The sequence below is a fragment of the Durio zibethinus genome, chromosome 14 (assembly GCF_047325235.1).
Source record: "Durio zibethinus cultivar Kanyao isolate XHJ-2024 chromosome 14, ASM4732523v1, whole genome shotgun sequence".
NCBI classification, from domain to species: Eukaryota; Viridiplantae; Streptophyta; class Magnoliopsida; order Malvales; family Malvaceae; genus Durio; species Durio zibethinus.
Genome location: NC_143175.1, coordinates 9,424,581 through 9,441,073, shown reverse-complemented (window position 1 = coordinate 9,441,073; position 16,493 = coordinate 9,424,581). Strand labels below are relative to the sequence as shown.

The following is a 16,493-nucleotide window of genomic DNA, read 5'->3' as shown; positions in this document are numbered from 1 at the left end:
TTTCAACTACTAAACTATTTCAATTACTTTATATTGAACTTTTTGGTCTAACTAGGACAATGAGCCTTAGTAGTAAATAACATGAGTTTGTCATTATTGATAATTTCACTAGATATGCGTGGGTTCATTTCTTGTATTTTAAGAATGAATCTTTGAAAAAATTCATCACTTTTAGCAAACAAATACAAATGAAAAGGGATATTCAATTTTTAGTATTAAAAGTGATCATGAAAAAGAATTTGAAAATCTTAGTTTTAATGAGTTTTGTAGTGAAAATTGGTGTTAGCCATAAATTTTCAACTTTTAAAACTTTTCAACAAAATAGGGCAAGACAAAGGAAAAACTAAACTTTGGAAGAAATGGTTATAATCATGCTTTATAAAAATAATTTACTTAAATATTTTTAGCCGAAGGCCATAAATACTTCTTGTTATATTATAAATAGAGTTATGATTATACTAATTTTGAAGAAAAATCCCATAAAAATTTTTAAAGGCAAAAAGCCTAATATAAGCTATTTTCACCCTTTTGGTTGTAAATGCTTTGTTTTGAACAAAGAAAAAGATAATATTGACAAATTGATGCAAAAAATAATGAAGGTATTTTGTTACGGTATTTTTTAAATTCAAAAACCTTTAAAGTCTTTAATAAAAAAACTTTAATTGTTGAGGAATCTGTACATGTCATATTTAATGAATCTAACCCTCATTTGAGAAGATTTTTTTTTTTATGATGATGATGTAGGTATACTATAAAAAAATATTGATGATTTATCTCATAAAATTGAATAAAACAATCAAAAGAAAGATGATAAGTTCTTAGAGCAACAACAAATTGAACAAGAACTAATCTCTTTAAAAAAAAGAGATATGTCAAAGATAGTAAGATTATTAGTGATCCACCTCAATGGGTAAGAACTAGATTTTCTTATAATATATATAATTATGTAGCTTTCTCTCATAAATTGAATTTAAGCATATAGATGAAGTCTTAGGAGATGATTATTAAACATTGGCTATACAAGAGAAATTAAACCAATTTGAAAGAAGACAAGTATGAAACCGAGTACTTAAACCTAGTGATCATCCCACTCTAAGCACCAAATAGATTTTTAAAAACAAAATGGATAAAACTAGCAATGTTGTTAAAAATAAGGTTAGATTAGTAACTTAAGGATATAGCCAACAAGAAGGAATAGATTATGATGAAACCTATACCTTAAGTGCTCGATTAAAAGTCATTAAGATGTTACTAGTATTTGCATGCTTAAAAAATATTAAGCTTTTTCAAATGAATGTCAAGAGTGCCTTTCTAAATGATTTTATAAATGAAGAGGTATATGTAAAACAACTTTTCAGTTTTGAAAATTCACATTTTCCAAATCATGTGTTTAATTTGACAAAAATTTTATATGATTTAAAATAAGCCCTTAGAAATTGGTATGAATGATTGTCAAAGTTTTTTATTGAAAATGGCTTTAATAGGGGGAATGTTGATATTATTCTTCTTATGAAAATGAAAGGTAAAGATATTTTTATAATACAAGTATATGTTAATGATATTATTTTTGGGTGTAATAATAAATTTTTTTATTAAGAATTTGCTAAAATCATGCATGATAAATTTGATATGAGTGTGATTAGAGAACTCACATTTTTTTTAAGGTTATAAGTGAAGCAAACAAAAAATAATACCTTTATCAATCAAGCCAAATATGTCAAAAACTTGCCCAAAAGGTTTGGAATGAAAAACTTAAAGCCATATTCAACTCTTATAAGCACTTCAATAAAACTTGACAAGGATAATGGAGGTAAATGTGTTGCTTCCAAGTTATATAGGTTTATGTTGGTTCATTACTTTATCTTACTACAAATAGACATATATAATGTTTAATATGTACTTATGTGTTAGATTTCAATTATCTCTTAGAGAATCATACTTATTTGTCGTTAAGCACATATTTATATACCTTAAAAACATCCATAATTTAGATATATGGTATCTAAAAAGATCATCTTTTTACTTTGGATACTTATTTTGATGCAGATTTTGATGATTGTAAAATAGATAAAAAAAGGTACTTTCGATATATGTCAATTATTTGAGAATATACTCATATTATGGTTTTTCAAAAAAACATAATAGTGTTGCTCAATTCATAACTAAAGCCAAACATGTAGCCACCAGCAGTTATTATGATCAAGTATTATAGATTAAATAATAATTAAAGGATTTTGAAATGATCATGGATCACATTTTCATTAAATGTGACAATACTAGTGCCATAAATCTAATTAAAAATTTAATTCAACAGTTTAAAACCAAACATATTGAAGTAAGGTATCACTTTATTAAAGATTATGTTAAAAAAAGTGACATTGTGCTTGATTATGTTGATACCTTAAATCAATTAGCTGAAATTTTTATCAAACATTTTGATAAAGATAGATTTTACTCAATTAGAGGTGAATTAGACTTAATGAATGCTCTCTACAATGCATATATCATAATTTCCTTGATCGTTGATGGTATGCCTATAACTTTAACAAATTTGTTTATATACTTATTAGCTTGTTCAAATAATGACAGAATGAAATCAATTCATAAGTATTTGATGAAGTTATGCATTGTGATCCTGTTTGTGTGGTCATTTAAAACTTATTGGAAGCGATCATACTATATATATTTATTAAAAAAAATGTGTTCAAAAATTGTTTCTCTTTATATATATATATGTTTTTATTTGATATATATATATATATGTTTCTATTCCTTTTAGAAAAAATTTATGATTTCAGTGAAAAATAGCCAAATCGATCGATTTACCATTTTACGTAATCGATTGATTTTACAACCAAAAGCAAAAATAACATATGAAAACCCAAAACTAATAAATTGGTTTTTGCTAGGTAGTAGGTCACGAGATTTTTTATCACGAGATTTTTTAAATGTGAAAAACCTATTCCTCTTCTTTAACCTTAACTGTCCTTTTTCTTTTTTTTTTCATCTTCTTATCTCAAACCTTAAAAATTCAACCCTCCAATCTTTCTAAAATTAGTTTTCTTCAACTTAAATTTCTTGTAAATTTCTTTTTACCAATTTGATTTCTTGTAGTTCCATCTTTAAATTTCTTCAAAACACCATAAAATCTATCCCTCTCTCTTTTTATTTTACAAATTGATCCATTTTGTGCTATCACTCAAATATCCTCTTTCACTCATTATTTTTGACTTTTTTTTAACATATATTCTCTTTATTACTCATATTTATCATTTTTTTTTATCAATTTCACAAAATCCCACCTTTATCTCCTCATACATATTATTTAAGGTTCTTTTATGGACCCAAAACTAGACCACCCATTACTTCATTAGCTAGATGTAAAAATCCTTCTAAAAAAGCTTTTAGCATGCCTTTAAAACCCTTTTTCAACTAAAATTCAAAAATCTTGCAGTTAAAAATTATTATGAGATGAATTTGCTCACCAAGAGATCAAGACAGAAAAGGCAATCAATTTTGACTTTTTTTGTTCAATTGAATTTTCATATGTTAGTGCTTTTGAGGAATTTGATTGTATTGATTATTTGAGTAGGGAAGGAAGTGTATTTGAGAACCTAGTTAGGTTATTCTATAGCAATGTTACTTGTCTTGACATTGATGATCAAGAAAATAGATTTTATGTTAATAGATTTGAAACTTTTGTGATGAAAAAAAATTATTATAAATAAATAACTTTTGGCTAAATCTTCATGTTAGAAAATAATAGAGACAAGAAAACTATATACAATGTAGTTGGCCTAGCATAAAATATCCTTGAAGATGATTTCATGATAGTGGCCCCCATTCAAGCCTCTAGCTTGTCAATACAAAATGGTTTGTTACACTTTATTATCATCCATGTGTTAGCACTCTTTAAAACTCAATACTCTACTATTAGAGAATAAGATTATTAGTGAATATATAAAATCAAACATAAAAAATTACCCAACTTTGTGCACTCAATATTCAATGATATGATAAAAGTGGTTCAAAATAGGAAATAAACATTGGTTTATAGGGAAATAAACATTGGTTTATAAGATAATAATTAGCAACCTACTTAAAAAATTAGATATCAGTACTAGAAATGATTATAAAATTATCTCCGATGATCCTTATAGTGTTCCAAGGATACATACACTTTATAATATGAGAAAAATACAAATAGTATATGGATTAGTAAACATAAAATTACACCTAAGCAAGAAGAAAGGCATGAAGATAATGTTAAACATCAAGAAGGTCCCTCTAGTCCACTTTTAATGCTCAAAGAGCTTTACAAGTTCTTATGGCACAAATGAATAATTTATATTCAATGGTTGAGAACATGAACACTAGGTATAAGAATATGAAACTTACTCAAAAAAAAAAAAGATTATCAATCAATTTCAACATATAAGGGCTGTTCAAAACAACATAAAACAACACTTTCAATATTTTTCACATTTTTTTCATCTATCATGATCAATTCTTATTGCCTAGCTAACTTGGATTTTTTACATATCAATTTTTTTAAAACATTTAATTTTTCTTTTGGACATTTTGTTTTATAACTTCTACTTTTATGCCTTTCATACTTTAAAATCAATGGCACGACTTTCTCTATTTTTGTAGCTTTATTTATGGTTGATTATATGATATTGTCCTGAATTACTACTTTACATATCTTATATGTTGTTACTATTGTCCTGATTTTGAGATTTTATGCCTTGAATTGATCTTTTTCACTATGATAAAAAAAAAAATTTGTTGAAAATTTGCTATTGATATGTATGCTTTTAATATGTGGATGCTCTTTATATTGTGATAGATTTGCGAAAAAGGATAAAACTTACCTATTAAATGATTATTATGTTAAGAACGTGATGAAATTGGTAAGTATATTTGTGCTGAAAATATTGTAAAAATTGTGAAAAATGACTTTAATGAAATTTCAATTGTGTTTATATTTAGGGGGGGATTATATTTTCAAAGGAAGAAATTCAAAGAGATTTTTTTTCAAAGCAAATTTATCATAAGTTTTGTTAAAAAAAAAAAAAAGAGAAATTGTTAGTCTTGGATTAATATTTTTTTTTAAAATGACAAAAGGTTAAAATTAAAACTTTGGATAAATTATTTTGAACTAAAAAAAAATTGCAAGTAATTTTTTCAATGGAAAATGACTTGAAACCAAAACAAACTCCCTTTTTTATTAAAAACATGTTTTATACAAAATCAAGAAAGAGTGATCGATCTCTTTATGGACAAGATTAATCTTTCTTGCACAGAAAATAAAGATTTTATTTAAAACCTAGAAATAATCAATCCATTCAAAAATGAATCGATTGGTTTTTTATACAGTATGGTCTCGAGTTTGAATATTACAAAAATGGATCGATAATTTTTTTTATATAGAATAAGCCTTGAAAATGAAATTGGCAAAATGGATTGATCACTTCCAATAAGAGATTGAGTGATTTTCCTTACAAAAACTTCACTTATTTAAAATTTGCTAAAATAGATCGATCTCCTCCAAAAAAGGATTGATTGGTTCTTGTCTTGTAAAAATATGTTTTGGCTTGAAAGAACAAAATCAATCGATCCCTTCTAAAAATGGATTAATCAGTTCGATCTTTAAAGCCTCAAATGGTCCTATTTTTCTATTTTTGTAGAGCATTTAAGGCATTAAATGAAGGTAACGACTCTGTTATCTTTTTTACATATATAAAGAGATCTCCCATCAGATTATAAGCTATAAAGAGTTAAGAGAATTTATTGTTATCCATCTTTCATTTTTTTCAAGCATTAAAGAGCAAATTGAAGTGTGAAAAAGCATAACTTCCCATCTTGTACTCAAATCCTATTGTTATTATTCATATTTTTTATTTGTAAGTTAAATTAATAAACATTCAACCTTTGAGAGGTTCTTAAGTTTGTAAAACACTTGTTTCTAGTCTAGAGATTGTAAGCTTAAAGGGAGTGTAACCCTTGAGAGTTATATGTGTTGATTGTATCAAGCTTTAGAAGGGTTAGTTATAACATTCAATATTTATATAATGAATTAAGCTCCTTGATAAATGAGGCAAAAAGAAATGACATAGGTGCCTTGTGAAATGATCGAGCCTTTATAATTTTTTATATTTGATTCTCAATCTCTACTTTTTTATTTTTCAAGTTATTTTACTGTACATATATATTGTATTTGTTTGCCTAAAAATCCATATTTATGATCATTGTTTAATTTGGTAATCAAATTGTCAAAATTTTTAGTTAATCAATTTACATTCTCTCTTTGTTTATTTAATGCTTTGAGCTAACAAACAATTTATAGTTTTGTACCACAACTTGAAGATCTATAAATTCTATAAAACAACTTAACACTATCCCTAACTGATTTTTATTGCAATCTATAGACAACTTAGGTTTGGAAATAATAATGATTTGAAAGTTATTGTGAGAAAAATCTTACTACCTTATAATTTTGTCTCCAATCTTTCTCTTGTGTGATATCTATCCATTAAGGGACTTGAAAGTATTTTTGTTATTTATTTAAGTTATTTAACTGATGAGAAAGAGAAAGAAAAAGTCTAGAAAGACAAAGGGATAAAGTTGAAAAAAATGAAGGGTCTGAAAAAATAAAAGGATAAGGTTAAAAAAATTGTAAAAGGAGAAAGAAATAGAGGATCAAGAAAATTAAGGAAAAAGAGATTTTTTTTCTTACTCTCTTTACTGGCACTCTTTGCTTCACCTCTTTATTTCTTTATATCTCTTTCATTTTCCATTTTGTTCTTTTTTTTTTCACTTTTAACGTAATCTTTTTTTACTTAATCTTTCCCTGAAGCTCATTTTTTCATCTTTGACATATGGGGTTAGGTCAATCATGGATTGTAAATATACACTTTGGGTGGAGGAGAAACGCTAGGTTCAATTATTGCGATAGTGGTGCTATTGGTGGTTAGAAGTATAAAGTAATGAGGTGTTAGGTGGAAAAGTGAAGGGAATTGTGGTGGAGGCGAGAGTCCAAATTTGAACCTAAATCCAACTCAAAACCAAAGTTAATTTTTATAGTGACTTATATAATGCTAAAACATCAAATGAAGGTTGTTGCTAAATCTAAGGCCAATAGTAAAGTTTTTATATAAAATATTTTTTCTTTTTAAAATCAAAGTGAGAAATTTGTTTGGGTTTCAGGATTATAAACAAACAGCTAGAATACAAGTTTTCTTTGAAAATGTTTAGGGAAATAGAGCCTATTTTAAAACTTAAAAGGTTGGTTAAATAGGCTATTATTGATGCAAGGTTTGAGGTACTTTAGCAAGATTTTTAATGGGTAGTTTTTTTTCTTGCCTTTAATTAATTTAGTTTAAATATGTAACTTTGGGTAAGAAATTTAATTTTTTTCATTTTCCTTGCTTTTAATTGATTTAGTTTGAATATATAGCTTTAGGTAAGAAATATAGGTAGTTATGAATCATGAAATGTGGCTTTTTTTAGTTCAAATGCTATTTAAATTACTATTGGAAAAGCTTACAATGTAAGATGGAATCATAATCCAATAGCAATGTATTATAGACAGAACTTGGTATTTTGGATTTCACTATTTATGGTACCATTGATTGGTTTGTTATTGTTTTTATTACATTATTAATTATATTTCTATTTGAAATTTGTTTTCAGTTGTCTTGTTTTTGTTTACTTATATTTTTGGGAATTTTTTTTTTGTGACGAAAATAGAAAATTGTGAAATAAATTGGATTTTAATTTATAATTTTAAAAAAATCCACAACTTGGAAATTTAAGGTTACGTAATAAAAGTAAGTTTTATGTTGGGTAACTTAGGTTATTATTGATTATGTTCTTTGTTTATTATTGTTTATTGATGTATACAAAGTTCGGAGCTATTACTTCACTAAAAAAGAAAAGATTACCGGTTCTAAATAGGTCTAATTCTTTTTTTTCTTTAAAATTTGCATTTTTGTGGATATGGGTATTTGTTAATGATCTTGTTTTGCATTGTTTATATGGGTTTTACGCTCCAGGCAATATTTTTTAGAATATAAAGGTCGTTTGTCCTAAAGTTTTTGCTTTTAGATAATTGAACATCTTTGTTAGGAAAGAGAAAATTGACATTTAGAGAATATGTGATTTATAAATGTAGGATTAAAATAACGTATAATCATTTTAATGAAATATCCAAATCAAAGGTTTTTTTTTATCACTAATGATGTTTGTGAGATCATCATAAAGGTAATATGATCATTTTTATTTTTTTTTTTACTACATTTAAATTTTGGTTACTGCCGTTTATATTTGTTAAATTTTTTATTTTGAAATATGGTAATCATTATCGCTAACCTATTGTTTAATTTCCTTTTGTTAATTAATGTCAAAATTGTGTAGGTATTTTTCAAATTTCTAGCATGGTTATAGAACTAAAATTTTGGAAATGGAATTGATCCAATTGTAATGTCAATATCATGTGTTGTCTCGCTTATGACATTTGATATCTGGCTATGCAAATTGTAAATATCATGGCTTTACAAAATCCATACTATCCCCTAATCTTTAAATATAGCTATGTAGCAATTTGTTTTTTGGTTGTTTGATTTGTTTTGTTATTTTTTTCACTTTTAATGCCTTTTTTTAGTTATTAGTAGTTGTAATCTTTCTTTGCACATGTTTTAAAATTCCTTTTGCCTTTAATAAGTTTTATATGTATTAATTCATTTTATGTAATTGTTTTGGTTTCATAATGTTGTTATGTTGGATAGTGAGATCATATATGATTCAGACTTTGACTATGATTACTTTGGCTTCAAAACTCTTAAAAGATCCTACTTTGGGAAAGTTTAAAGGAATGTTATAAAAAAGCCTAACCACATGTTAATGACAGTTGTTGCTGAAATTCGTAAGGATGACTATGATTCATTATAAAAACTTATGATGTCTCAAAGATAGTTCACTCATGCTTTTCCCACACTTTTCAATGCTAGAACTCCAAGGCCTCAAAAATGTTCTATGTACAAACATAAGATTAAGTTCCTAAACTCTAATGCCATTGTTTATTAAATTCTTTTGCTTACATGTATAATGCTTTGGAAGTATTCTGGCAGCTGACCAATTACATCTTGGTGTGCATGAAATATGATAGTATTAAAGGAATATAAGCATAATTATTAAAATTGGACCGGACCGTCGGTCCGACTAGTAGCACTGGTGAACCAGTTTTGAAATTGATCTAATACTATATTAGATCAATTTTACAATTAAATTATTTTAAACCGTTATGAACCTGCAGTTTATATAATAAACTAGTAAATCAAGCAATTTTTTTAACCAAACTAGTTCAATACCAACTAATAAGTTTAGGTAAAATATGAAAAAAAAAATTCTTCAAGCATTCAAAAATAATCTAAGTAAGTCATTATATTATTATTTCATCTAAATAAGCCATCTCAACTCTTATTCCCTATCATCAAAGTCCTTGTATGCTTATATCAATGATATGTTGGCATATTTTAAGACATGTGGATAATAATATTGTAAAAAAATTTACATATGTATAAAAATAAGTAATTTAAAAAAAATCTAACAAAAACTTTTATTAATTAATACCATAATTACAAATAATAGTAAAAATAATAACATATAAAATTAATAAAAAATAAAACATTAATAAAAATGATTAATTATTTGACCATGATCGAAAAAATTAATAAAATAAAATGACTATATATGTAAAATTAATAAAAAATCTACATTAATATAAAACATATAAAAATGATTTAATTTCTTTTTTATTAATTTTCATATAAATATAAATATTTCTTTTTTATTACATAAAGATTATTTATTATATATTAATAAATAATATTTATATTTTAATAAATATAAATAATAATTATTATTTATAATTATTTATTAGTTATTATTTATCATATTTCTTTTTTATTAATTTTATATATAGATATTTCTTTTTTATTACATAAAGATTAATTATTATATATTAATAAATAATATTTATATTTTAATAAATATAAATAATAATTATTATTAATAATTATTTATTAGTTATTATTTCTTATATTTATTAAAATATAAATATTATTTTTAACTATTAAAATATAAAATATGATTTTAATAAAATTTTAAGTAATTTTATTTCTAACTAGCAATTAATTGTTTTGTGAATTTTATATTTTAAAATTTGTAGTTTATGATATAACTTAAAATTTATAATTTTATGGTTAAATCATTAAATTATAACTTGAGTTAAAAGTTTGATTTTTTAATTTTTAAAATATTTATATTTCAAAACTTTTTTATTAAATCGATAATTGACTCAGTATTTGAACCATTAACCCGATGATTTGAAACCCTGAACGGTTTAATGTTTGATTCGATTCTGATAACTATAAATATATGATTATTTGAATGAGTGTGTTGTTATCAACAAATCGATTAGAAAGGGATAGGTGTCTCAGTTCACAATATTTGGGTCATAGGCAATTATATTCGTTGAATAAATTATACCTCTAATGGCATTATCCCAATGATGCGGAGTGTTAATGATACTCCTAGATATGTTGATCTCAAAGGGGAAAAAAGAAGGGTATGTTCAAATTGTTGTATTTTTTTATATTATGTTTTTATGAAAATGTATATCCTTTTATTAAAAAAAATGTCTATGATGCATTTAGGTACTTTTGCTATATATTTGAAGCCGTGATATGCTGACATTTTAAGTTTCTGAACCTTAGGAAAAACCATGGAAATGTATTTTTATATAGTTTGAATTTGCTTAGGTAAGCTATAATGTTTGGTTGTTAAGTTCTATCTTTCTTTGTCTAATTTGTTGCAATGTTGTGTACTATTATATTATATCTAATAATGTGTAAGTTTTGTTAATGTTGAAAAAAAATTTCTTCTATCCTACTTAGATGCTTTTTTTCACAAATAAATAATTCTTCTCACTCTTTATTCTTATAATTTTCTTTTACTATTACTATCATATTCCACCAATAATTAGACTTCACATATAGATATTTTGACATAGATAATATATAGTATAAGGGTTTAGTGTACCATGCACCAAATAGGAGCCATACGGGCAACCTCAAACGTGTAAATGAATTATCAAGTGATTATCATGACCCAAATGATAGGATCAATAAAAAGTCATAACAAAGGGACATAGTATAACTAACAGTGACTGCATGTGATTTCTGTATTAGGGATGATTCTTGATTATGATTATGTAGTCAAATGATCAAACATAAAAAAGCCCACTAACCTATTATGTATTGCCATTGTTTTAACTATTTCTTTTATCCATATACACACACACAAATATGAATTGGTTTAATCAACTTTGAAATAGCAAAGTTAATATTCCCACATCCTTTTGACAAATCAAACCTTTTTGTATTTTATTTGGACTGTTCAAGCAAATAATTTCTTTTAAATATAATAGGTAGATAAATAATGAATTTACAACCATATAATTAAATAATTAAAGTTAGAAACCTTGTAAAACTTACCTTGAAATCCCCATTAAGTTTAATGTTATTAACTCAAATTATCATCATTTTATTAACTGAGACATGGTCTTTTCTAGCTGTATTAGTATTCAATAAAACAATAATTCTTTAAAGTAATGCTCACAGTTATTGAATTTTCAAATTTATAATGCCCAAAGTTTAATGTGATGTACAAGAACTTAAAAAGGGAAGTTAGGCAGAGAGCTTATTTCTCAATGAAACATAACTTGTGGTACATTGTTTCTATAACAATGGATATATATATATATATGCATGCTCATTATAAATGTTCAAATTGTATAATCTTGATAATCTTTATTTTTTGTATAGGTTCTAGCAACAACTTAAAAAAAGACCTCATCCTTACATAAAAGGAAAGAATTGATCCCAAACATAACCAGCAAGTTTCTAATAAAAATAAACTGTAAATAATTGTTCAGGATCAAGCCAATTTTAATGTGACTTTATAATAATGAAACCAATCAATATACCCTATATAAAAAGGATCCCTTAATGGATCTTTGCTTACCATGTGTCATTTTTTTTTTGTTTTATAATATTTTACCGTTTTGGTAAGGCTAAGTAGGATCTTTTATTCGCACCAAAAAGCAAAAGGTTCTTCCCTATTTATAGGTGTCTTCTTATATTATTTTATTTTGAAAAGTGTGTTTTCACTTCAACAAATATGTTTATGTTTAAATTTTGAAGTTTTCATTTTTGCATTCTCATTGTTGTTTGAGAACTACTTCAAAGAGTGTAACTTACAAGTGAAATAGAGCCTTTTCTAGTTTGTGACTATTGGGTTTTTTTTTTCTTTCCTTTTTTTTTGCTTTATTTTTTTTATTGTTTAATTAAATGTGTCTTTTTTTTTGTTTTTTTAAGATGATTTTGATGTTACACATTTTTATGTTAAATGGGGTTTAGGTTATGTGGTTTTCAAGGTTGCATGTTGTTGTCAATGTATTTTTTATTTTATAATTTATCTTTGCATGCTTTGATGTTGGATGAAAATCAAATTGTTCTTTATAGAAACATAGTTTTCTAGTGCATGATTTATATCTTTTTATGAGTATTTTATTTTGCATGTTATTTGAATGAAATTGTTTGATTAATTTTTTTTTGACATAGGATTTTTTCAAGCTATTTGGATATTATATTTTCAGGTTAGTATGAACTATAACATGTGTTTTTTTTTTAATTTTATATTTTGATTTGTTTAGTTCTATGTGTTGTTTGTTTTTTGACATTTTAAATTCAATTTTTGCTTATAATTGATTCAACTGATTCAACCGGTCAGACATGCACACAGGGATTCTAATGTTTTAGATTTACATGATCCTAGTGTGTATCTGTTGTTGCAAATTATCTGTTTTGTTCTTTCTGGCCTTTAGTATTTTATTATAACCTCTTTTAAGTTGTTCAACTTGTTATTGCTTGACCTTTTCATCTTTAATTTCATACCCGGCTTTTTTAAATGTTGCTTTTACAAAAGAGACATGGTTTAAAATTTAAAACTGAACTTGTAACAATGCTTTTGAACTCAAACATATCTGTTAGGAAGTGAATAAATGGCAGAGCATCTATTTAGGTGGTGTGAGAGGAAGATGTGGTAATAGACTTTTGAGCATTATTTTCATTGCCTAATTACTATTTATTTTTAATATTTTGTTGTTGGACTGGACAAGATTGATACGGCTTTGCAAGAGGGAGTTGATGGATTGAAGCTTATTTTATCTAAAGGGTTGACAGAGAGTGCAAGATGCTTCAACACCGCACAAAAGTACAAGCATATAAGATTGCAAAACATGCCAATCTGAAGAATGTTGGGATGGGATCATCCGTATAAACATGTCTTTACATTACTCTCATATAGGGAGCCCTGTAGATTTTGAGACAATTTTGAAAGTATTCTATTTTTCTTAGCTTCAAAACAGAAATGGAGTGAAGTTTGCAGCATATTCTTGTTTTGACATAGCAGAATAACGGACAACAGTAGCTTTCTCATATATCTCGTAATAATTCTGTCGTGGTTTAGTTCAAAGTAAGAAACAGACACACTATTTTAGCCTACTATATTTGTAGTTTTTACAGTTCTCCAGGTTCACCTAGGGAAAGTTTTAATTCTTGTAGTTGTTGATCAAGCTCAGATGCAGGCATCCATAGCCCTTCAAGTTTTTAAGGTATTCTCACTAATATGGTGGAACATTTACACTTGCAGATTATGAGAACTTTTAGCCTATTGCTCAAATTCTGAATCTTTTCCAGGTTATTGAGGCTGATGCTCAACCTAGCAATTTATGTACATGTCATGGGTTTGTTCGGTGGTTAGTGTCTGCAAACAGTGTTCTTTGGAGGGATAGAAGCCTTACTTATTAGTCTAATGTTTGGCAGTATGTGGGCATTAGGAAATAAGCATCTAATTAGCAATATAAAATGAGAAAATTTATACTTGAATGCCTTTTTGTTGCTTGCAAGAATACAGTGTCAAAAGTTTATCTTGAGAATATTATTGAACTTGCATTTGATGACATCACACCAAAAGGCTCTAATTTTCCATCAACTCAAGGTGAGAATATGATTTCATATTCTTGGCCATAATGTTGGTAGAGTAACTTTTTTTTTTGTTCTAATCATTGTTGCTAAAGGAGTTGGGTATTTCAAGCTTGGCAAAAGCTGGATTTATCTAAAGCAAACTTTCAAATCAAGATCTGCTTAATAACAATTTAGGCCTATTTTTCTTTTCTCCAAAAAATTTAACATTTTCTATTTAGTTTTATATTAACCAACATTTTGTTGTCAATTATTTTAATAGACCTTTCTACAATTAACAATATTAAGTTTATATTAAATTATTTTAGATAAATAAAATATTATAAAATAATTTAACACATTAAGCGAAGCTGAGCTCTCACACTAGTTATTTTTAAAATGATAATGAAATATTCATATTTGACAATTTTTGCATGGAAAAATGTAACAATTTTATAAAAAGTATATGATTTAATTATAAATGAAGTGATTATTAACTTATCATATGATTTATATCAAATTTTATTTACCATATAAAGTTATTGAAAATAAATTTTAAATTATTTATAACATTATATAATTAATACCTTATTTATCTTCGTATTCAAATTTGATTACCATAATATGATAAAAAATATATTGTGTAATCATTTTTGTTTGAATCAAAAAAGTGAATTATTCAGTTGGTATAAGTGAAATTATCATTTTAAAATTGGATTATATTTTAGAATTCATAAAAATTAAAAAATATTGTAGATATTTAGTTTTGTTTGAATTATTTGAAAGAGACCTCAATTTCAATCGAATTCTAAGTCCAAAATTTATGTAAGATGAGTTTAAAGCCCAAGTTTATCTTTGGCCCAAAGTTGCAGGCTAAGTCCAAAGGCCTAGGCTTAATTAAAAGAAGCAAAATAAAAATAAAAAAATCAATTAATTAATTAAAAAAAGAGGGAGTCTGTGACTATGGGTGCTGTGCAAAGCACTAGTAACCCACGAGCCCGTCCTTGGCAGCCACCCTACCCCTTACCCGCAATCTCCCATTTCTAGTTACACCCTACCACTCCTCTTTCTAAATACACCTTACCATATTTGGCTATGTTTGCCATCACCATCCATGGTAGAAATATGGATTTAGGCTAAAATAAGGTGAAAATGTTTGGAAACTAGACAAAAATTTTAACCTCAAACACGGTAGCCACCTTGACAGCATAGAGGCTATCAGTGACTTTTTGAAAATGCCTCAAAATTTGATAAATCTCTCTTCCTAGCTCTATAAATTTAGACTTAAATACAAAAAAAAAAAAAAAATGGAGGAAGTAAAACAAGTAGAACCTTTGCAAAAAAAAATAGCCCAAAAAAATTGTTCTTAATCCTTAAAAAAAAAAAAAACAAAATCAAAACCCATATCCCCTAGCATATAATTAATTAGTACTATTTTTAAGAAATATTATGGAAGTGATAATTTTTTTCATGCATAATCGATTCTTGAATCTAAACTATTTTTACAAATCCAAAATTATATTTTTAATAAATTTTAATTAATTTTAAAATTTTATTAAAAAATAAATTTTAATAGGTGATCAATTACATTTAAATAAAAAATATTAATGACAGATCTATTTGTTTTTAAATTTATCTACTAATCCAAAAATTTTTACGACAAATATGATTTATATAAATAAATTTATAGTAATTAAATTTATCATTTTGTATAAAATACATGATAAATTATTTGACAAAAAATTACTACATTTGCATCACATTCATTCAAGCAACAAAATTTTTTTGTATTATATATTTAAAAAAATGAAGCTAAAAACATAGATTAAAATGAAAAAAAAATTGGGGGCCCGCATCTTTTCGACTGCGTTCAGAGTTGAGACAAAACATCCGGCAAGGGTGTGGAAACACCCAAGCCTCGCTCTTGGACTCCCCGAAGGAATTGAAAAAAAAAAAAACAAATGAAGTGATAAAACACCACGAGACACGGAGAAACTGCACCCAAAGCCTGAAAGTGGTTAAAAAAATAGGAGAAGATTTTTGTTAGTCTTCGTCGTTCGTCCCCTTCCAAACCCTAAAAGGGTACAACTTTCCTTCTTTGCCTGCTCCTGAAGTCTCTGGAACTTTCTGTGATCTACCGACTTTACCCTTCCACCCTCTTCACTACCTCTCCAATTCCCTTCAATTCTAACCTTTTTCTCGTTCTTCATTTCACTGGTCAATTTCTCCTCCCTTCGTGTTTTTTTTTTTTTTTATCTTTTAAATTTTTATGCGGTTTAGATTTTTGTTTGAATTTGTTATCTTTTTCGTAGGTTTTTTTTGCTGGTAGTGAAGCGTGAGGACTGAGTTGAATAGAAGAACAGCTTGAATTTGCTTTGCTTTCTCGTGATTTGAAAAAGTACCACA

At 26.2% G+C, this 16,493-nt stretch overlaps 1 long non-coding RNA gene across 1 annotated transcript; it reads left to right on the top strand.

Annotated features, from left to right (window-relative positions):
- Positions 1-13,590: 13,590 nt before the first annotated feature.
- LOC149515023 (uncharacterized) lies at positions 13,591-14,091 on the top strand. Its single transcript, XR_016327236.1, has 2 exons — positions 13,591-13,738; positions 13,824-14,091. It is a non-coding gene; the product is annotated as an uncharacterized LOC149515023 (long non-coding RNA).
- Positions 14,092-16,493: the final 2,402 nt, after the last annotated feature.